The sequence below is a fragment of the Oncorhynchus masou genome, chromosome 27, assembly GCF_036934945.1.
Source record: "Oncorhynchus masou masou isolate Uvic2021 chromosome 27, UVic_Omas_1.1, whole genome shotgun sequence".
Classification (NCBI taxonomy): domain Eukaryota; kingdom Metazoa; phylum Chordata; class Actinopteri; order Salmoniformes; family Salmonidae; genus Oncorhynchus; species Oncorhynchus masou.
The window spans coordinates 52,674,688-52,697,305 of NC_088238.1; the positions used below are offsets into that span (position 1 = coordinate 52,674,688).

Sequence of the window (22,618 nt, forward strand, 5' to 3'; positions counted from 1 at the left end):
TCATTAGGATAGATATCCTCTCCTCATTAGGATAGATCTCCTCTCCTCATTAGGATAGATCTCCTCTCCTCATTAGGATAGATCTCCTCTCCTCATTAGGATAGATCTCCTCTCCTCATTAGGGTAGATCTCCTCTCCTCATTAGGATAGATCTCCTCTCTTCATTAGGATAGATCTCCTCTCTTCATTAGGATAGGTCTCCTCTCCTCATTAGGATAGATCTCCTCTCCTCATTAGGATAGATATCCTCTCCTCATTAGGATAGATCTCCTCTCTTCATTAGGATAGATCTCCTCTCTCCATTAGGATAGGTCTCCTCTCTCCATTAGGATAGGTCTCCTCTCCTCATTAGGATAGATCTCCTCTCCTCATTAGGATAGATATCCTCTCCTCATTAGGATAGATCTCCTCTCTTCATTAGGATAGATCTCCTCTCCTCATTAGGATAGATCTCCTCTCCTCATTAGGATAGATCTCCTCTCCTCATTAGGATAGATCTCCTCTCTTCATTAGGATAGGTCTCCTCTCCTCATTAGGATAGATCTCCTCTCTCCATTAGGATAGGTCTCCTCTCCTCATTAGGATAGATCTCCTCTACTCATTAGGATAGATCTCCTCTCTTCATTAGGATAGGTCTCCTCTCCTCATTAGGATAGATCTCCTCTCTTCATTAGGATAGGTCTCCTCTCTTCATTAGGATAGATCTCCTCTCTTCATTAGGATAGGTCTCCTCTCCTCATTAGGATAGGTCTCCTCTCCTCATTAGGATAGATCTCCTCTACTCATTAGGATAGATCTCCTCTCTTCATTAGGATAGGTCTCCTCTCCTCATTAGGATAGATCTCCTCTCTTCATTAGGATAGATCTCCTCTACTCATTAGGATAGATCTCCTCTCTTCATTAGGATAGGTCTCCTCTCCTCATTAGGATAGATCTCCTCTCTTCATTAGGATAGGTTTCCTCTCTTCATTAGGATAGGTCTCCTCTCTTCATTAGGATAGATCTCCTCTCCTCATTAGGATAGATCTCCTCTCCTCATTAGGATAGGTCTCCTCTCCTCATTAGGATAGACCTCCTCTCCTCATTAGGATAGGTCTCCTCTCCTCATTAGGATAGATCTCCTCTCTCCATTAGGATAGATCTCCTCTCCTCATTAGGATAGATCTCCTCTCCTCATTAGGATAGATCTCCTCTCTTCATTAGGATAGGTCTTCTCTCCTCATTAGGATAGATCTCCTCTCCTCATTAGGATAGATCTCCTCTACTCATTAGGATAGATCTCCTCTCTTCATTAGGATAGATCTCCTCTCCTCATTAGGATAGGTCTCCTCTCTCCATTAGGATAGATCTCCTCTCTTCATTAGGATAGATCTCCTCTCTTCATTAGGATAGGTCTCCTCTCCTCATTAGGATAGATCTCCTCTCTCCATTAGGATAGATCTCCTCTCTCCATTAGGATAGGTCTCCTCTCCTCATTAGGATAGGTCTCCTCTCTCCATTAGGATAGATCTCCTCTCCTCATTAGGATAGATCTCCTCTCCTCATTAGGATAGGTCTTCTCTCCTCATTAGGATAGATCTCCTCTCTCCATTAGGATAGGTCTCCTCTCCTCATTAGGATAGATCTCCTCTCCTCATTAGGATAGGTCTCCTCTCCTCATTAGGATAGATCTCCTCTCTTCATTAGGATAGATCTCCTCTCTCCATTAGGATAGGTCTCCTCTCCTCATTAGGATAGATCTCCTCTCCTCATTAGGATAGGTCTCCTCTCCTCATTAGGATAGATCTCCTCTCTTCATTAGGATAGATCTCCTCTCTTCATTAGGATAGATCTCCTCTCTTCATTAGGATAGGTCTCCTCTCCTCATTAGGATAGATCTCCTCTCTTCATTAGGATAGATCTCCTCTCTCCATTAGGATAGATCTCCTCTCTTCATTTGGATAGGTCTCCTCTCATCATTAGGATAGATCTCCTCTCTTCATTAGGATAGATCTCCTCTCTCCATTAGGATAGATCTCCTCTCTTCATTAGGATAGGTCTCCTCTCCTCATTAGGATAGATCTCCTCTCTTCATTAGGATAGATCTCCTCTCTCCATTAGGATAGATCTCCTCTCTTCATTTGGATAGGTCTCCTCTCATCATTAGGATAGATCTCCTCTCTTCATTAGGATAGGTCTCCTCTCCTCATTAGGATAGGTCTCCTCTCCTCATTAGGATAGGTCTCCTCTCTCCATTAGGATAGATCTCCTCTCCTCATTAGGATAGATCTCCTCTCTCCATTAGGATAGGTCTCCTCTCTTCATTAGGATAGGTCTCCACTCCTCATTAGGATAGGTCTCCTCTCCTCATTAGGATAGATCTCCTCTCCTCATTAGGATAGATCTCCTCTCCTCATTAGGATAGATCTCCTCTCCTCATTAGGATAGGTCTCCTCTCCTCATTAGGATAGGTTTCCTCGGGCTGGGATTTTAAAGGGACTTCAGTGAGTATACACATCTTTCCTATCGCTGTGAGCATAACGATGTTGTCCTTTGTACTCAGAGACCAGTGAATAAGGGTGGAAAGTCATGTGTGTGTCTTAGTTATAGTGGTCTATCATGTTGTCCTAAAACCTATTGCAACCTTTATGGTGCTACTATGTTATTTCGACAATTTATTCCACAAATATGAATAGCTGTGGTCCTGTGTTTCAATGCCAGTCCTCTTCAAATCAATATGTATCTTGTGATTTATTTGCAGGGTATCCTCTTTGCCATTTTGACTTGTTTTGATACCGCCCCGGATAGCAATAACCAGTACATTTAAGATATCTGCTCCTTTGACTCCTGTGTTGGCAGCAGCCCAAACTGACAGGCCTCAGACTGGGTTACTGACCTCACTCTCCGGAGTGTGAATGGTGGGGGCTCCATTGCTCTTTGAGCAGCATTTAATAATGTCATTAGAATTAGAAACGGATTTGCACTATTATTGTTAAAGTTAGTGTGTTTTGTGTTTGTTTCTTTGTGTGCGAGCATGTGCCTGTGTGTGTTGTGTGGTTTGACCAGCAGGTAAGGTAGGCCAGACCAGAAGCAAGTCTAAATGCTTCAGGTATCAAGCTGGCAGCTCATTCAAAAAACTACTTGTGCTGCTCTGTTGCCTCTCCCCATTGCTACCTCTGGCTGATACACAATGCATCAGACAACCTCTAAGTCCAAAAACCAATACCATGATTCAACTCATCAACCCTTATTTCCAGAACGGCTCAGTGAAGGTTGGCACTGCATGCTCACCAGGCCTCGGTCAGTTAAGGACGTGATTTGTACGCATGCATGTATGTACACACATACACACGCAGACACAAACGCACAGCCACAAATACACACACGCGTACACACACGCGTACACACACGCGTACACACACGCGTACACACACGCGTACACACACACACACTGTAAGGCAGGTAGGGGTTTCCCCTGAGGGAGAGAAGGGGTTGAAGTACACTCAGGACTGAGTCATTTGTCACCGTTCAGCAGCAGGTCAGTCCGCTCCCTCTCAGCCCAGCGTGAGTTGGGTAAGTGAAGGGTTTATTCAGGATGGCATAGACAAACATCAGAAGTGAACGGAGGCTAAGGTTGGCTGCGCTCTAGGAGTGGCATTTGGGTAAATTGAAGGTTCAGTGGGAAAGAGAAAAGGGGTTTGTGAGCATAATGTGTGTGTGTGTGTGTGTGTGTGTGTGTGTGTGTGTGTGTGTGTGTGTGTGTGTGTGTGTGTGTGTGTGTGTGTGTGTGTGTGTGTGTGTGTGTGTGTGTGTGTGTGTACGAATACAGTACATGTGTATGTGTAAATCCAGCAACATCTATAACAATACTGCTTGATCTAATCTACCATGGGAATGGGGCTACAGTAGTTTAGGTTCACTATCAGAGGACTGAGAGGCTATTTCTGGGCCATACTCTAATTGATTTGCATTCATTGGTCTTTTAATTTCTCATTATTTTCTCACACTGTGTGTGTGTGCGTGTGTGTGTGCGTGTGCATGTGTGCGTGTGTGTGTTTGTGTGTGTGTGTGTGTTCGTATGTGTTCGTGTGTATGTGTTCATTTGCTTTTCTGCATGCATGCGTGTGTGCGCGTGTGTGTGCATGTGTTCATGTGCTTGTCTGTTGTGTGTGTTGATGTCCGTTGGGTTTGTGTTGATTGGTATTGTGTGTTTGTTGATTGGTATTGTGTGTGTGTTGATGGGTATTGTGTGTGTGTTGATGGGTTTTTGTGTGTGTTGATGGGTATTGTGTGTGTTGATGGGTATTGTGTGTGTGTGTTGATGGGTTTTGGGTGTGTGTTGATGGGTATTGTGTGTGTTTGTGGGTATGTGTGTGTGTTCATTGGTATTGTGTGTGTGTTGATGGGTATTGTGTGCGTGTTGATGAGTTTTGGGTGTGTGTTGATGGGTATTGTGCGTGTGTTGATGGGTATTGTGTGTGTGTTGATGAGTTTTGGGTGTGTGTTGATGGGTATTGTGTGTGTGTTGATGAGTTTTGGGTGTGTGTTGATGGGTATTGTGTGTGTGTTGATGAGTTTTGGGTGTGTGTTGATGGGTATTGTGTGTGTTTGTGGGTATTGTGCGTGTGTTGATGGGTATTGTGTGTGTGTTGATGAGTTTTGGGTGTGTGTTGATGGGTATTGTGTGTGTGTTGATGAGTTTTGGGTGTGTGTTGATGGGTATTGTGTGTGTTTGTGGGTATGTGTGTGTGTGTGTTCATTGGTATTGTGTGTGTGTTGATGGGTATTGTGTGTGTGTTGATGGGTGTGTGTGTGTGTGTGTGTGTGTGTGTGTGTGTGTGTGTGTGTGTGTGTGTGTGTGTGTGTGTGTGTGTGTGTGTGTGTGTGTGTGTGTGTCGATGGGTATTGTGTGTGTGTGTGTGTGTGTGTGTGTGTCGGTGGGTATTGTGTGTGTGTTGGAGGGTAGTGTGTGTGTGTTGGAGGGTATTGTGTGTGTGTCGGTGGGTATTGTGTGTGTGTTGATGGGTATTGTGTGTGTGTTGATGGGTATTGTGTGTGTGTTGGAGGGTATTGTGTGTGTGTCGATGGGTATTGTGTGTGTGTCGATGGGTATTGTGTGTGTGTCGATGGGTATTGTGTGTGTGTTGGAGGGTATTGTGTGTGTGTTGATGGGTATTGTGTGTGTGTCGATGGGTATTGTGTGTGTGTCGATGGGTATTGTGTGTGTGTTGATGGGTATTGTGTGTGTGTTGGAGGGTATTGTGTGTGTGTTGATGGGTATTGTGTGTGTGTTGTAGGGTATTGTGTGTGTGTTGAAGGGTATTTGGGACATATATTTGGGACAAGATCTATTCTAGATATATTTATGTGGAGAGCACACGTTGACGGATATAGAATGTAACAGATTGGGGTGTGAGGAAGTTTGAGGCAAAGTACAGTAGAGTATTTGGAGCAGAAGCAGACAGCTACTACACTTCACGTGTCTGTGGACAACGTTGGGTCTAGAAAGTTGCCATCGTTTGAGTGTATCTGAGGCAGAATGAGATGGCTATAATAATGTGGCTATGGGCAGCCAGAGACCGAGCATATGGTTACTGTACTCTATACTGTTATTATAAACTGGGTGGTTCAGGCCATGAATGTTGATTGGCTGAAAGCCGTGGTATATCAGACCGTATACCAAGGGTATGACGTTTATTTTTACTGCTCTAATTACATTGGTAACCAGTTTATAACAGCAATAAGGCACCTCAGGGGTTTGTGATATATGGCCAATATACCACGGCTAAGGGTGTTGCGTCGTGCCTAAGAACAGCCCTTAGCCGTGGTATATTGGCCATATACCACACCCCCTCATGCCTTATTGCTTTAATAGAACTGGAGCAGAGAGAAGATATACACACTGCTCTCCATGCTCTGCCCTCTGGCTCCAGGGGGCATGGGATGGGCCGCAGAGCCATGCACAGAAGACGGACCTAGCCTTTGGGGAAGGGAGGAGGAGGAGGATGTGGCCCGATTAGCAATATAATCAAAGTGATGACAATCGGGAATATTCTGTATACTTATGGCCTATTGTAAGCTGCAAGTCACACCTTTCCAGTACTCCTCACCCCGCCCCAAACTCCACCCTCTAACACAGTTACCATTCAAAAATTAGCTGTTTATCGAAAACAAATGACATTGCGAACAAACGAACAGACGAAATGGACATAGTTTTCATTAAGCCAGCTTCTTCCTATGGTGCTACCCGTTCCAGGGTTAGGACCATAACCACCAGAGGATTTGAAAATGAGCCAGAGCTGAGAGGATCACCAACAGGTATTTTGGTTTCAGTGCATTTTCTTTAAAAAGGCATACTGTATTTTGATAATTACTCTGAGAACATATGGGCGACATGGCACCCCATCCCATTGTATAAACCAATATAACCACTATTAGCTGACAGTCTTTCAAGTTGATTGATGGTGTAGGCATACTGAGTAATAAAACCGATAATTGAATAAAGGTTAAATAAAAATAAATACAAATGATTGTGTACTAAAAACATGAATGTGTTTTTGCAGAGCATACAACCATGCCGACAACCATCCGTGAAGATCAGTGGATAAAGGACCACACCGAAAAAAACCTATTCTTAAAATGTTTACGCAGCATTTGTATGTTGGAGTCACTTTTACTTCTCAATTGATCTAGCGTTTCTATCATAGGCCACTATAATCGATGGGGGCTCAGGGCGATACCATTCTACTCATCTGATGAAGGTGCACATGGATCAGGTTCAAACTTTGAAGACCTAGATCGAGTCATTGAAGGCAGACTGGCAGAAAGAGAAACATTATCTGAGGGCAGAGATACGGGCGACAGCTGATACTTTGGTTCAGAGCTGGGTGGTATTGGCAGAGAGTCAGGCAGAGAATGACTCATTGAAGAGGGCGGGGAACGAGATGGAGTCACAATCCTTGCCAGGCACAACTGTGAGCTCTGGAGCTCCACCTCCAACAGACAGAGTCAACATACCTGACGGGTTCATCAGGTCGTCGGTTCACCCTGACATTTCCATTCCTCTTCTGACAACAGAACTTGACCAACTGCTCACCAGGCACAGCAAGGGCCGTCCAGACCGTTTTGCTGTTCTGCTATTCCAAGGATGTGTAAACGAAGAGAGATACCACGAGCGGTCACAGAATACCAACTGAGAAGTATCCCGAGGAAAATGTAGCTTACCAGTGAACCTCCGCTTGTTCATCATTACTACTGTGTCTCAGAAGTTTCTGTCCATGACTGATGCAACCCAAAAAAAGAATTAAAGACAGTCAGTGAGTACTTGAGGTCACTGAGAATATCTGGACATGTCCTGCTCTCCGTTATGTAAGGAATTAGGCACTGTCCCATGTTTACTACATTATGTACGGTAGGCTATGTTTATTTGTCAGACTGCACAGTAGCCTAATAAACAAATGCAGGTGGCTAATATTTTAAATGCTTTATTAGTCAAATGTAAAAGCATAAAATAATGATAAAAGTACTCAAAATAGATGTTTATTTAGTTTTGGATCCATAACAAATTACTATGGGAAAGAATATCACTGAATTACAGAAATATTGGAACAAAATTGTCTAATGAAGGTAAACAAATTGTTGCTTACTGGAAAATACTCTTTCAAACACACACTGTCATGTTGTACAGCTCCATTACGGCTATTAGCAGGGCTATATTTTGGCCTTTATTCAGATTACAAATCGCTTACTGTCAATTTTTTGAAAAGGAAATAACCTCCAAAACATGGTTACATATAGCCTACCCGCTGTGGACATCTATTTCAGCATCGTTTCGCTCTGAGACAAGCATGGAGAAACAAAAACGTTCATTATATTCCATGATATTCTTAATATGTGTGACTGAATACAAGCAAGTGATGTCTGCTAAGTAATCAAGTTGATGGCACAGTCATATAGCTTCGACACCTTCATAAAACGACCTCGTGAACCTCAAAATGTCGGATAAAGCGTATACTGTACAGTACTGTATTTCTCCATCAGCATCTTTATGCTTCGTTAATAAAATAAGGATAAAAATACTCTTTCAAAATACAGATGTTTATTTAGTTACGGATCCATAATGAATTACAAAGGGAATAAATATTACTGAATTACAGAAATATTGGAAGAAAGTTGTCCAATGAAGGGAAACAAATTGGAGGGTAGGGGGAGAATTCTATTGTCAAATGTATACTTAGTTGTATACAAATGTATACTCCTGTCTCAGCCTCCAGTATTTATGCTGCAGTAGTTTATGTGTCGGGGGGCTAGGGTCAGTTTGTTATATCTGGAGTACTTCTCCTGTCTTTTCCGGTGTCCAGTGTGAATTTAAGTATGCTCTCTCTAATTATATCTTTCTTTCTCTCAGAGGAGGACCTGAGCCCTAGGACCATGCCTCAGGACTACCTGGCATGATGACTCCTTGCTGTCCCCAGTCCACCTGGCCGTGCTGCTGCTCCAGTTTCAACTGTTCTGCCTGTGATTATTATTATTTGACCATGCTGGTCATTTATGAACATTTGAACATCTTGGCCATGTTCTGTTATAATCTCCACCCGGCACAGCCAGAAGAGGACTGGCCATCCCTCATAGCCTGGTTCCTCTCTAGGTTTCTTCCTAGGTTTTGGCCTTTCTAGGGAGTTTTTCCTAGCCACCGTGCTTCTAAACCTGCATTGCTTGCTGTTTGGGGTTTTAGGCTGGGTTTCTGTACAGCACTTTGAGATATCAGCTGATGTACGAAGGGCTATATAAATACATGTAAAATACATGTATCACAACTAGCCTTGATTGGTTGCAATTTCAGTTTAATCCACCAGAAAAGAGAAAACAAAAAATACAATAAAAAGTTGTATTATTATGTATCACATCAAACCGTGATTGGGAGTCCCGTAGGGCCGCACACAATTGGCCCAGCGTTTATCTCCCTCTAAAAACAGAAATAAATGTTTTGGCCTTTACAAATATTATTTTGGCCTTTAATCAGATTACAGGCTCCCTTTTGTTTAAAAAAAACAACCTCCAAAATATCGTTATATATTATCAAGTTGATGGCACAGTCATAGAGCCAGCACCTACATAAAGCTGAGTGACTCACTCATTCATGGCTTTGGATCAAAATAAATAAGTACCAACATTCTTTCTGATAGTCTTTAATAAAGAAATGTTTTGATTATCCTGACCTGGACACCATGTACAGTATTATAATACTCCATTATGGGCTGGTAGTAGGACAATATACATTTACCACCATCTCTCTGTATTTTTAATCTTTGTGGATGGGGCCTCCTGACTGGCGCAGCGGTCGAAGACACTGCATCACTGTGCAAAAAGCGTTGCAACAGATTCAGGGTTGATACCTGTGCCGGTCGCCACCGGGAGACCCATATCTAATTATTGGCGGTGATGTCATTGAAAAAAATATTTTTTTATATACTGTAGGCCTACCGTAGGCAACATGAGTCTCACTAGTGTTGAGTAATTTGCTATGAAAAGTGGTGTAGGTCTTATTTATTTAAAGAGCATATTGAAGTTAGAAGCCATATGATTTGAATCAAAAGCCTATCCGCGTGTGGTCAACTATTTTAGCACCGTTTCGCGGTGCTCTGAGACAAGCATGGGGACTGGTCTTGATAAATCAATGAGATTTTTATTTTCACTGAATCTCTGTTTGGGTATTGGTTAGACTACAATTAGAGTGTGGGAATGTTATGCTCTTAGTACTGTAGCCTACCATCACGTTGTACAGTGCCATATTTTCCAGTCCATCCTAACAGAAACCCTGACTGTTTTTTGTTTTTCTTGGAACAGAAACACCATAATATTAATATAGTAATTAATTAAGCCACATTTCTTAAAATCAGTCCCATATACTATACTATACTATATACTATACTATTCTCACAAAAATTGGTTTTAAATTCTGTTGTACAGACAATATTAAAGGCTATCAAATGCTTCTCAAAGATGCCCTCTGGTGGTCAAACAAGCACTAACTAGCATTAATGGTAACAGTGGCCGACACTTAAATAACGTGCAATTGAATTCTGCGGCACCACGCAAGCTGTGCTGCAGTACACTGCAACTTTTGAAGAATCAACCACTGTAAACACACTCTATGTGCCATAAGTACAATAACAATATTAATCAGGGAATTTCAAATATGGACCCTGAAGCCAGTTCCAAAAGTGATTTTCATTGTTCCCCTCTAATCAAGGACTGATTTATACCTGGGACACCAGGGGGTGCACTGTAATTATCAGGTAGAAGAGAAAACCAGCAGTATTGTGGACCTTGGGTTTGAATTCCTCTGACACAGTAGGAAAGGAAGGGGCGATACATCGCGGCCTCTACAGTCGACCCCCGGTGACATCATTTTGATTGTTGAATAGCACCCCGTGTGTTTATGCTAGAGAGTTTCTTGTAGTGGCTGCAGTTCAATCCCCTCTTTCCGACGATATAACGTTTGTGCCTATTCCACAACATGGGGCATGTGGAAGCAGCCTTGTTCTACACATGAGAGCATCCGAACAAGAACATATTTATTGTTTATACCTACAGGGGTCCTAAAATTCTAAAATTCAAAAAAAAAAAGCTAAATGATACATTTTATGACCATCTTAAAACAATTTCCTACATTATCTGAGAAGATATTGCATCTAAGGGCTTAGACCTACAGGGGAATACTATACCGTAGGCATGAACTAGTAGAAGTGAAATCTTGAGCTCCAACTTTTAGATCAAGGAAGTCCCATGCGTCCCATTAGCTGAGTTGTTTATGGGATTGTTTTTAAGTGTGTACATCTAACGATTCTTTAATCCACTCTGTGTCTGAAACTGGAGTGGTCACTTGGGTGTGGTGCTGAAGTTCAATTACTCCACAGAGTCTACACGCTATGATCCATTATTATGGTGAATATGTTTTGAATCTTTCATAAAATAATGACAGTGTTAGGATCAATAGAAACTAACTTCAGTTTAGTAACTTTCATTGGGAATATAAAATAATTGCTCAAAAGAACCACATTTAGAACCTTCTCTCATTAAAACACATACTGTGAACAGGCCCATCGAGACATTGAGCCATTGAGCAGTCCCTTTCAGATGATTTGGAGAATGTTATGAAACCACGTAAAACCACGGTCTAGTCACGACCCCTGTATTGGGTAGGCCCAGCCCCCTGCTACCCTATTCCCCCTAAAGCCTGCTTTTCTTTTCACACAGTGGTGGAAAAAGTACCCAATTGTCATACTTGAGTAAAAGTAAATAATGAATTCACTTGAAGACGAGAGTATCGAGCTCCCTCAGTCACACACATCCTTTTCCTCAATGGTGATCGTCATAAAGTCGGTGTGACGAACCTGAACCACTGATTCTTTCACAAAAGTGTCATCTATCATTTGGTCAGATCATAAAACCACGCACAGTAACGAGAGGTGATTTACATGTAGTGTTATTAAATGTGATGTGTGTTTAACCGTGTTCTTCTACTGAGCTAAAGCCAAATAATTACCGTAGCTTGGGGAGTCAACACAAGTCCTCAGGTCTCAGTCTGGCTAGAACCTTGCACTGCATGATGGGAGGGAGAAACCCTCATTTAGACTCAACACCCTTTACCATTTTTCAAACCTGAAAGAGGTTGCACCTTTCTCTGTCTTCTCGTGTGAGAAAGAAAATGGAAATCAATGCATCTGGGCAGCACAGGAGCCCCAGCCATTAATGTGGAATTGATGGCTAATGTCACAGTCATTTTCCTCATCCACAGGCCAATAGAAGTCTGAGGAAACTGGAAAGCCTAGGTGGGAGAGTGTAGGTCAGGGGCCGAATGAGAAGGGGCAGTAGGTGCAGGGGGATTGTGGTGAGCTAAGGGTGAAAGTGTTGAAATTCTCCATGAACGGGTCAACAAAACCATTATTTTGTTGGTCTTTCGCCAGCCACCCTCTTCCTCACTGCAGGTCCATTATGTTTTGGATCTCTGCCAGCCGTCTTCCTCCTGTGACTCATTGCCAGGTAGTAAATCATAGGTGATCCTTCCTTACACACCAGTAATGGGAAATGGGATAAATGTGACTACACCTTTGATGCATGATTCAGTAGCACCTGTTAGTCCTTTAGAATCTCCTGTACCTACATGCTGAAGGGTCATGCTTTGTGCCCGAATGACATCGAGCAGAGGGGTATCAAATACTAAAACCAACATAATGAAGTAAATACATCCAGGACTAAGTCTAGGTAAACCTGACATGCAGTTGCTGATCGTGATCCCCAGTATAGCTTTATTTAGTACAGTTGTTAACCCTGACTCATGCCAAACGAGGGAGACACTCTTCAGGACCCAAGGATCCTTTTAGGTCACTGTGGACAGTAGAGTCAAAACCTCCTACAAAGGCACTATCACAACACGTCAAACAAACGGTTATAAAACACAGATTGAATCCCCCCCCAAAAAAAAAAAAGCCTTCCACAGAGAGCCAGGGTGCAATCATCGGACTCCACCTGGTGAGAGAGGAAGTGGCGATTGTAAAAGGACATCAACAACACACACAAATGTACAATACGCACACGCGCACACAGCCCTCCCACCCCACACACACAATGCAATCCCTCCAAGCCACCAGAATCACAACAGAACCAGGTTTCCATAAAGCCCAGCTCTGTAATAATCTTCAGCTCTTTAAATATTTATGGGGCAAACATCCACATTCCTCTCCCTTATATTATCTGTCATCAGAAATGATTTATCCTCTGGAAGTGTGCTAGGCTGCATTATATAGAATATACGACAGCATTGTTGAATACTGGTTTCAGATTGGCTAGAAGGGCATTCTAGAATGGACATTAAAACCAGATAACGGGACAGTTGGAAAAAGATATTGGGACCCCTTGCAATCATGATGTAATAATATGCACTTACACCTGCAGACAGAACATTCTACAAAGTTACAGAAAGCTGAACCAAAAACCACACAAACTGAAATTGGTACATTATAAACGCAGGTCCAACAAGGCAAACGGATAGCCCTAGTATATACAGTATATATATATATTAACTCCATATAATAATTAAGTAAAGTGTTCCAACCGTAACAACATTGTAAACTAAGCACTATGCTCAATGGTTCAAAAGCACAGTTCTTAAACGTGATTGCTGAGGAAAGGATCAGCTTCTCTGTGGTCAGAACGAAGGCTAACTTTACATGTGCGTATGTGTGGCCCTGCAGCTAGGAATAATGGATTGCAGTGTCCACTATTTATAGATCTAATGGCCATGCTGCTAATGTTAATTCCTTCATCCTTCTACCACCGGTTTTGTTGGGCTGTCAGGGTGAGTATCACCACATACAGATTAAACCAAGTGCACAGGCAGAATCACTAATCACAGGTTTCAATGAGAGTTTTAAACTAGCCGAGATCGTTCGAGTGCAGATTCTACATCAACCTAAAGAGCCAATGTCTTAGTTGTATTGCATTGAATAGTCTAGTACCGTGTCTGATAGCATTATCCACTGTTTTGCAGAACCATCGAGACATGGAAATATCCAGACTCTGGCTAAACTTAAATGGGACACCGTTTACTTTCTACAATCTAACATTTTTTTCAGATTGTTTAGTAATTTTGGCACGCATACTCTTAATCTGTTATTCACCAAGCATCCCTGTCCCTTAGTAATAGTACACTGACCACTGATGACGTCGTAGGGACCAACGCCAGATAGACTGATCAGACGTCACTGTCCAATCTTATTATGGATGACAGAGCCACCCAAAGTTGAGTTCATTTTCCTCCAAATAACATGGAGCCTCCCAGGAAAGGATGGGGAGAGATGAGTGTGTGTTGTGTGTGTGTGTGTGTTTGTCTGCACACAGGCATGCCTATATATGAATGAGGACATAAAAATATGTTCCTCTTTAAAGTGGCCCCAAGATTATATTACTTTCGGTGTGGATGGGGAGAAATTGCGAAAATTATAAACAAATGAATGGAAAAATGATTTCCCATTCCAGCCACTGTCACATTGGGGGGAGAGGAGGCAATGGGCCAACTACGTGCTTATTTGTCTGAGCCAAGGCAGGGCTATCTCATAGTCTTTACCAATTCATCCAACATCTCTCTCCCCTCATGGCTGACTAGGGACTCCAGTGCCAGATTACCGAAATGAACTCCCCCTAATCTCAAATTAGAGTTAATTATGTTGTGAGCGTACAATCCTCCGACCAGGACAATAGTCTACATCCGCTCTCTGAGAAAGTGCCGTGTGAGTCAGATGCAGAGTACTGTAGGATTTATGGAAAAGGCTACACTGAGTGACCTTGACCAGAGGGATATTGTTAATAATTTATGTTTGTGTGAATGAGTTGGTTGGTTGATTGGAAGCAAGATGGACAACAGCATTGCAATAGGTCATGAAATACAATGGAAATCAATCCGACTTAATATAGCAGCTCACAACCCATTGGCCGAATCCATTGGCCTAACTGGGGCCACCGGGCTCACTCCACCCCGAGTTGGGGAGACAAACACCCCCCTTCCATCACTCCTAACCGTCACTGAGCGCCACATAATTACATTTCAAAGACAGCGAGGTGCTGAAAATCCAAATAAATAACAGCGCATGTAAATCTAGCTGCTGCGGATCTCACACCCATCTGTCACCGTCGACTCTTCCTCCTCCGACCGTCACCACTACCGCCATCACTCCCTCTCTTCCTCTCATCACCCCCATGTCTTCCCACACTTCCATACCATCATTCTCTCGTTCTCCCCAGGCTATTAGTGGCAACGCCTCAGTGACTGTTAGGAGTGATGGGAGGGGGGTGTTTGTCTCCCCTTCTTGCGGTGCCCTTGCTGGGTATGGGCGCCGCGGTATGGAGGGTGCAGAGGGATGAGGAGCCAGGACCATAGAGAGTGACAGGAGTCAAGGGAATGATACTTGGAGTGACGGCTAGAGCAGGGGGGCATCATCTGGGTATCAGGGGGGCATCATCTGGGTATCAGGGGGCATCATCTGGGTATCAGGGGGCATCGGCTGGGTATCAGGGGGCATCGGCTGGGTATCAGGGGGCATCATCTGGGTATCAGGGGGCATCATCTGGGTATCAGGGGGCATCGGCTGGGTATCAGGGGGCATCGGCTGGGTATCAGGGGGCATCGTCTGGGTATCAGGGGGCATCGTCTGAGTATCAGGGGGCATCATCTGGGTATCAGGGGGCATCGTCTGGGTATCAGGGGGCATCATCTGGGTATCAGGGGGCATCGTCTGGGTATCAGGGGGCATCGTCTGAGTATCAGGGGGCATCGTCTGGGTATCAGGGGGCATCGTCTGGGTATCAGGGGGCATCGTCTGGGTATCAGGGGGCATCATCTGGGTATCAGGGGGGCATCGTCTGAGTATCAGGGGGCATCATCTGGGTATCAGGGGGCATCGTCTGGGTATCAGGGGGCATCGTCTGGGTTTCAGGGGGCATCATCTGGGTATCAGGGGGGCATCGGCTGGGTATCAGAGGGCATCGTCTGGGTATCAGGGGGCATCGTCTGGGTATCAGGGGGCATCATCTGGGTATCAGGGGGCATCGTCTGGGTATCAGGGGGCATCATCTGGGTATCAGGGGGCATCGTCTGGGTATCAGGGGGCATCGTCTGGGTATCAGGGGGCATCGTCTGGGTATCAGGGGGCATCGGCTGGGTATCAGGGGGAATCGGCTGGGTATCAGGGGGCATCGTCTGGGTATCAGGGGGCATCGTCTGGGTATCAGGGGGAATCGGCTGGGTATCAGGGGGAATCGGCTGGGTATCAGGGGGCATCGTCTGGGTATCAGGGGGAATCGGCTGGGTATCAGGGGGCATCGTCTGGGTATCAGGGGGCATCGTCTGGGTATCAGGGGGAATCGGCTGGGTATCAGGGGGCATCGTCTGGGTATCAGGGGGAATCGGCTGGGTATCAGGGGGGCATCGTCTGGGTATCAGGGGGCATTGTCTGGGTATCAGGGGGCATCGGCTGGGTATCAGGGGGCATCGTCTGGGTATCAGGGGGCATCGTCTGGGTATCAGGGGGAATCGGCTGGGTATCAGGGGGCATCGTCTGGGTATCAGGGGGGCATCGTCTGGGTATCAGGGTGGCATCGGCTGGGTATCAGGGGGCATCGTCTGGGTATCAGGGGGAATCGGCTGGGTATCAGGGGGCATCGGCTGGGTATCAGGGGGAATCGGCTGGGTATCAGGGGGCATCGTCTGGGTATCAGGGGGAATCGGCTGGGTATCAGGGGGAATCGGCTGGGTATCAGGGGGCATCGTCTGGGTATCAGGGGGAATCGGCTGGGTATCAGGGGGCATCGTCTGGGTATCAGGGGGAATCGGCTGGGTATCAGGGGGAATCGGCTGGGTATCAGGGGGCATCGTCTGGGTATCAGGGGGAATCGGCTGGGTATCAGGGGGCATCGTCTGGGTATCAGAGGGCATCATCTGGGTATCAGGGGGCATCGGCTGGGTATCAGGGGGCATCGGCTGGGTATCAGGGGGGAATCGGCTGGGTATCAGGGGGGAATCGGCTGGGTATCAGGGGGCATCGTCTGGGTATCAGAGGGCATCATCTGGGTATCAGGGGCATCGGCTGGGTATCAGGGGGCATCGTCTGGGTATCAGGGGGCATCATCTGGGTATCAGGGGGGCATCGGCTGGGTATCAGGGGGCATCGTCTGGGTATCAGGGGGCATCGTCTGGGTATCAGGGGGCATCGGCTGGGTATCAGGGGGCATCGTCTGGGTATCAGGGGGAATTGGCTGGGTATCAGGGGGCATCGGCTGGGTATCAGGGGGAATCGGCTGGGTATCAGGGGGAATCGGCTGGGTATCAGGGGGAATCGGCTGGGTATCAGGGGGCATCGTCTGGGTATCAGGGGGAATCGGCTGGGTATCAGGGGGCATCGTCTGGGTATCAGGGGGCATCGGCTGGGTATCAGGGGGGAATCGGCTGGGTATCAGGGGGCATCGGCTGGGTATCAGGGGGGAATCGGCTGGGTATCAGGGGGGCATCGTCTTTGTATCAGGGGGGCATCGTCTGGGTATCAGGTTAGGTTTAGGTTTAGGTTAGGTTTCGAGAAAGGGTAAGGGTTAACGTTGGGGCTAGGGTTAGGGTTAGGTTTAGCGTAAGGGTTAAGGTTAGGGCTAGGGTTAGGTTTAGAATAAGGGTAAGGGTTAAGGTTAGGGCTAGGGTTAGAGTTAGCTTTAGAATAAGGGTAAGGGTTAAGGTTAGGGCTTGGGTTAGGTTTAGAATAAGGGTAAGGGTTAAGGTTAGGGCTAGGGTTAGAGTTAGCTTTAGAATAAGGGTAAGGGTAAGGGTAAGGGTAAGGGTTAAGGTTAGGGCTAGGGTTAGGGATAGTTACTTGAAATGTTACTGATAGTCTATAGACTATAGACTATAGTCTGGCCCGCCCTAACGTACCTCCTGGCCCATCCAAATAAAATATTTAAATATTGACCATTTATTTGACCACCAACAGAAAGACCCATCAATCTCAGATAAAGCATCTGAGCGAAACAGCGCCCCTCTGTCTCAGAATGCATTGAACATGTATCTGATGCTGTCAGGACTAAAAGAGTATGGCATGACATCCTCCTTCAAGACCACATCAGATACATGGGGCAACATACTAAGACAGAAGGCTGCCATTTCAGTCAATAGGATGTTATTTTGGACTAACATGCAAAGGAAACCTACTTTTTGAAGTGATTTGTTTTACAATTAGCTAAAAACATCATGACTGGTTGTGTTCATGCCACATTAAAAGGTAGGCTAATACATTTTTACAATTCAACTACATGTTATTATAAAACCCACAGTAGAACTGCTAAAACAGTCATTTGCTGCTCATGAATTTAAAAAAAAATATTACACGCCATTTTTTCAAGTCAATCCCACCTCCGTCCTTGTCCTAAATAAGTCTATAATACACTGTCATTATTAGAATCTTAATATCACAAACAGAACTGGTGTTTTAGACAGTTTTAGGGCATTTCATTCTTTACGGTTTTAACCATTTCCCCTCTTTTTCTGGCCAGCTATATCCCCGATAGCCGAAGATGCAGTGCCCAGATGAAAATCCCCCAGATAATCACCTCGAAAGTGAACCGAAACCGAAACTAATTTCACACCCATAATAAGAGATTAAACCAATGAAGTAGGCTGAAGTATGATGGGGAGAATGGATGAGTTGATGAGCGAGGGGAAGCGAATTACACCTAATTACGTAAATGACCAATTGTGAATGAAGAACAGGGTGGTCCGTTACTATTGTAAGAATCTATTCTAATGTCCAAATGCTATGTACTCTGTCATCAGTCTTCACAGGGTTACGTGGAGTAAACAGTGAGAGTGTGCGTCATGTACAATGATGGCAAGAAGACCAAGGTGAATGGATGCACTCGTTAGCATTGCCACAACATCTGAACGGAATACATTTCTCACCATATCAGATGAGTATTCACCCTCCGAGGTCTAAGCGCAAAAAAAGCCAGAGCTGTGCTCACTGAGCAGGTGCCCACGCTGCCAGCAAAATGAAACGGAGAGACGGGAGAGAAGATGGGCGTCGGTTGGAATAGAACAAGCCGGTGAGAATTCTACAGGCTATTATCAGCACAAAATGTCATCGCTGGGGGAGCAGGCCTTTCCATCTCAAGCAAGAAATGTAATCAGCAACGCACTCAAAAGCTTTCGTTGCTTAGGCGACGTGACACGGACATGTGTCAACTGATAATTGATTGTTTTGACTGTTGTCATATCAACACTTATAATGCCATTATTGCTTTTGTGCCTGTTTTTCACTATTATCAGGCAAACTTGGCGCATGTAATGATGTCTAGGCTACTGATGTTTTCATTGGTGTATTTGTTCATTTTGTTGTTATAGAGAAGCTTAGAACGGTTTCCAACACCAATGATTTCGGTTTCATAGACGTAACAAAGGCACCCCACGAATACAATTTACTGAAGGCTTCATTTGATTGATTTATTATAACATAGCCTCTATCCACATAGGGTGTCCTGTGAACAATTTTCCCCCCTATGGAAATCAAACGCCCGTCCAAAGGATTCCTTCTGGCGCCAGCTAGAAAACGTGTTTGATGCATCTCCTATCTTTGAAATGGTGCTGCCCATGCTAAAACAGGCTTCGGTCCATTGTGCACACTCTTGCCAACTCTATGATCAACACCAACATCCTGGTTTGTATATAACTAGTACACTTGGGGTCATTCTATTCCCTTCATTACAACATTATTGAATGACATGACATATAGTGATTTGCAGTGCTCTGGAGGGTAAAACATTAATTTTTCCCAGCTCTTGTCTAAATTCATTATTAGAAAGTGTTCAGTCGTGAAAAAATATCTCAAGATACCTCAAAGTTCAATAAAGGTTGGATAAAATTCCTTTCTACTGACCAGATCAACAGTGCATGAACCAAAGTCCGTGCCAGATTAGGTAGAGAGAGCAGTGGAAGCGCCAGTCAGGCCATATTGTCTAGGTCGAGACAGCAATGCAAAGGCTGTAGTCTAGTGGAGGAGCAGCAAGGACAGAGAGGGGGGAGACTTCTGGTTTGGGACATACGAAATGTCTTTATTATTTTGGAATTTTTTGTGAGTGTAATGTTTACTGTTCATTTTTTGTTTATTTAACTTTTGTTTATTATCTACTTCACTTGCATTGGCAATGTAAACATTCCATGCTCGCAGGGTCGATGACAGACTATGAGATAGATGCATGTACGGGGGGAGACGGGAGATGGACAGCTCTGGGCGGTGGTAGAGAAGATGAGGGTGTGTGTGTGTCGGTGTGTGTGTGCATCCTTGCGTACTTTCATGCATGTACATCAATCAAATGTATTTATAAAGCCCTTCTTACATCAGCTGATGTCACAAAGAGCTGTACAGAAACCCAGCCTAAAACCCCAAACAGCAAGCAATGCAGATGTAGAAGCATGTTTGTATGTGTATCAATCTCCATCATCAAGGCAACTACTCCAAAAACAACATTCGAACTGTGATAAATCCTACCTAAGAAAAAAATCACAGCGGATAAATCACCTTGTTTCAAAATGTCTCCCGAGAGAGGCAACTTATGATCAGGATTTCAAAGGGAACCGCTGCCAAGATTAGGGAACCCACTTACTGGACCCCAGTGACCACGCGCTCACACACACACACACACACACACACACACACACACACACACACACACACACACACACACACACACACACACACACACACACACACAAAAACACGTACATATGCACATTGAGGAAGAGGAGCAGGGTCAGATGTATGGGGGTCCTGATGGGTTTAGCTACACAGCGGTTTGAGGTGACCCGCTAGGCAGGTGAGGGGGGCTTGGAGGGCGTGTATGTGTGTGGGTGTGTTCCATTGATGACCATACCATGACAAACCTCCTCTGTATTGCACTTCACACCAACACACTGACAAGCGGGACCGAGACATCCCCACCTTTCAGGGCCTGTTACACAATAAACATGTTTCTACTGAGAGTGTTTAAACTGTTCTGACACCATATCCGAAAAGCCCAATCACATCTAACAAGCACACTAATGAACTATCCTCATTATATTCCCTTTAATCACGTAACACAATCTTGTAATTTGACACAGTTGATTTATCAAGGCTTTCCCTCTCCGGTGTTTAATAACCTGAGCATGTCACAGTATGGAATGTATAGTATGATGTTCTGCATGTAATGAGCTGTTTATCACGCTAGCACAATACAGGCTGGAGAGACAGAGAGACAGAATGGATGGGGGATAGAGAGAGAGAGAGAGAGAGATGGAGGGAGAGTGATAGAGACCGAGAGAGAGAGATAGAGAGGGGAGAGAGAGAGAAAGAGATAGAGAGAGAGTGAGTAGGGAGTGGGATAGAGAGAGAGAGAGAGAGAGAGAGAGAGAGAAAGATCTCTGCTGGAGCGTTGGTGTATGGCAAGCTGGTGGTCAAGGTGACAGTTGACTGTGATACACACAAGCCCCTTCCCCCAAAACACACACACACACACACTCATAACATAACTGTCATTTTCTCTCCCGTCCACGGCACAGAACATCCCGGAGCACATTGAAGTGTATTGACAGGAGCGACCCTGTCAGTGGTCCGTTAGGTCCTCGGGGCTGTCAAGCCAACTTGAGAGTGTCAGTTTCATACAGCAGCCAGGCAGTGTGTCTCTCATGAGAGATGGTCCAGGAAATGGACTTGAGCATCAATAATGCTCCATTAACCATCTAGTGTGTGTGTGTGTGTGTGTGTGTGTGTGTGTGTGTGTGTGTGTGTGTGTGTGTGTGTGTGTGTGTGTGTGTGTGTGTGTGCGCGTGCGTGCGTGTGTGTGCGTGCGAGTGGCCAGAATATAAAAGTCCACCTCTGGGAAAACCATCTATAGGGCGAAAAAAAATGGTCCCTGAAAGGCTGGGGTGGTGAAGTCATGAGACATCATGCTTTTACACATGTATAAAGAGAGAAGGCATTTGTGTACAGTACATTAGAGGGCATTATACAAGGCATGTGGAGAGTCAATGGTCCATTATGGATAAAACGGTCAGGGTTTGATGTTCTATTATACAGTGGTCTTCCATTCATGCTGCTTTATATATATATATATATATATATATATATATATATATATATATTTATGAAAGTATTTCAAGAAATCTGCCCTTCGTAAAACCCATTTTGAATGTTATTTCACTTGAATGTGAATTAAACTCCACGTACCATCGAATAAAACCTTTCCTCACCCACCTGCATGTTATCACAACCGACACCAACTCTGGAGTCAACACGTACATCAACCCAATAAAATAAACTTTAAAGCATCAATAGCAACAGACTACGCCCTATCTTTAATTGAAAGCCTGAATGCTCCGCACAAGCTTCAAGAGAAGATAGCAAACCTCCAACTCGCTTCTCATCCACGGCCCTCCTGACTGCCTATGTGTGAATGCAAAGAGAGGAGACCACTGACAACAGATGGGGCAGACATTGGGAGGTGAGGTCAGCTTTCATTCACGTCAACAACACATAGCTTTGACTTCTCTGAAAATAGTCTCTCTCTCGGTCTCTCACTCTGCCGTTCTCAGGCTCTGTTTCTCTTTATTGCTCTCTCACTCTCTCTCTCTCTGTGTGTAAACGTACCTGAGCTACAGAAGGAGGCAGCATGATTGAAGATGAAAAGACAGAAGAACAGAAAGCAGAGCCATCCAAAGTGACTACCATCCAACGTCAAAGGCAATGTTTGGAAGACAGGTCGGCACGGTATGTACTGTGTAGGAGTGATGTCAGCATCATGATGTCAGCATCCTGGTCAATTATTTAAGAGATTGATTTAGTTATCGAAGATAGAATTATTTTCATCAACTGTTTGAGCATTGTAAAGAATGTCAGTCCGGTACACATTGTTAAGGCTAATAGAAATACTTTTAAAAACATTTGAAAGAAATCTCCACCTAGTGCATGTATAACATCAGTTTACAATATACGAGCATCTAACACTAACGTCAGACAATTCCAGTAAAACTGAAACTCAAATGCAAACCATCCCTGTAGTAACCAGCGAT

At 44.6% G+C, this 22,618-nt stretch overlaps 1 protein-coding gene and 1 long non-coding RNA gene across 2 annotated transcripts in view; one reads left to right on the forward strand and one right to left on the reverse strand.

Moving 5' to 3' along the window:
* Window positions 1-22,618, reverse strand: part of LOC135516400 (neurexin-1-like) — a 1,013,356-nt gene that overhangs the window by 666,749 nt on the left and 323,989 nt on the right. The gene's annotated exons all lie outside the window — the stretch shown is intronic.
* On the forward strand, window positions 5,923-9,187 carry LOC135516401 (uncharacterized). The gene is made up of 3 exons (XR_010451927.1): window positions 5,923-6,297; window positions 6,543-7,295; window positions 8,387-9,187. It is a non-coding gene; the product is annotated as an uncharacterized LOC135516401 (long non-coding RNA).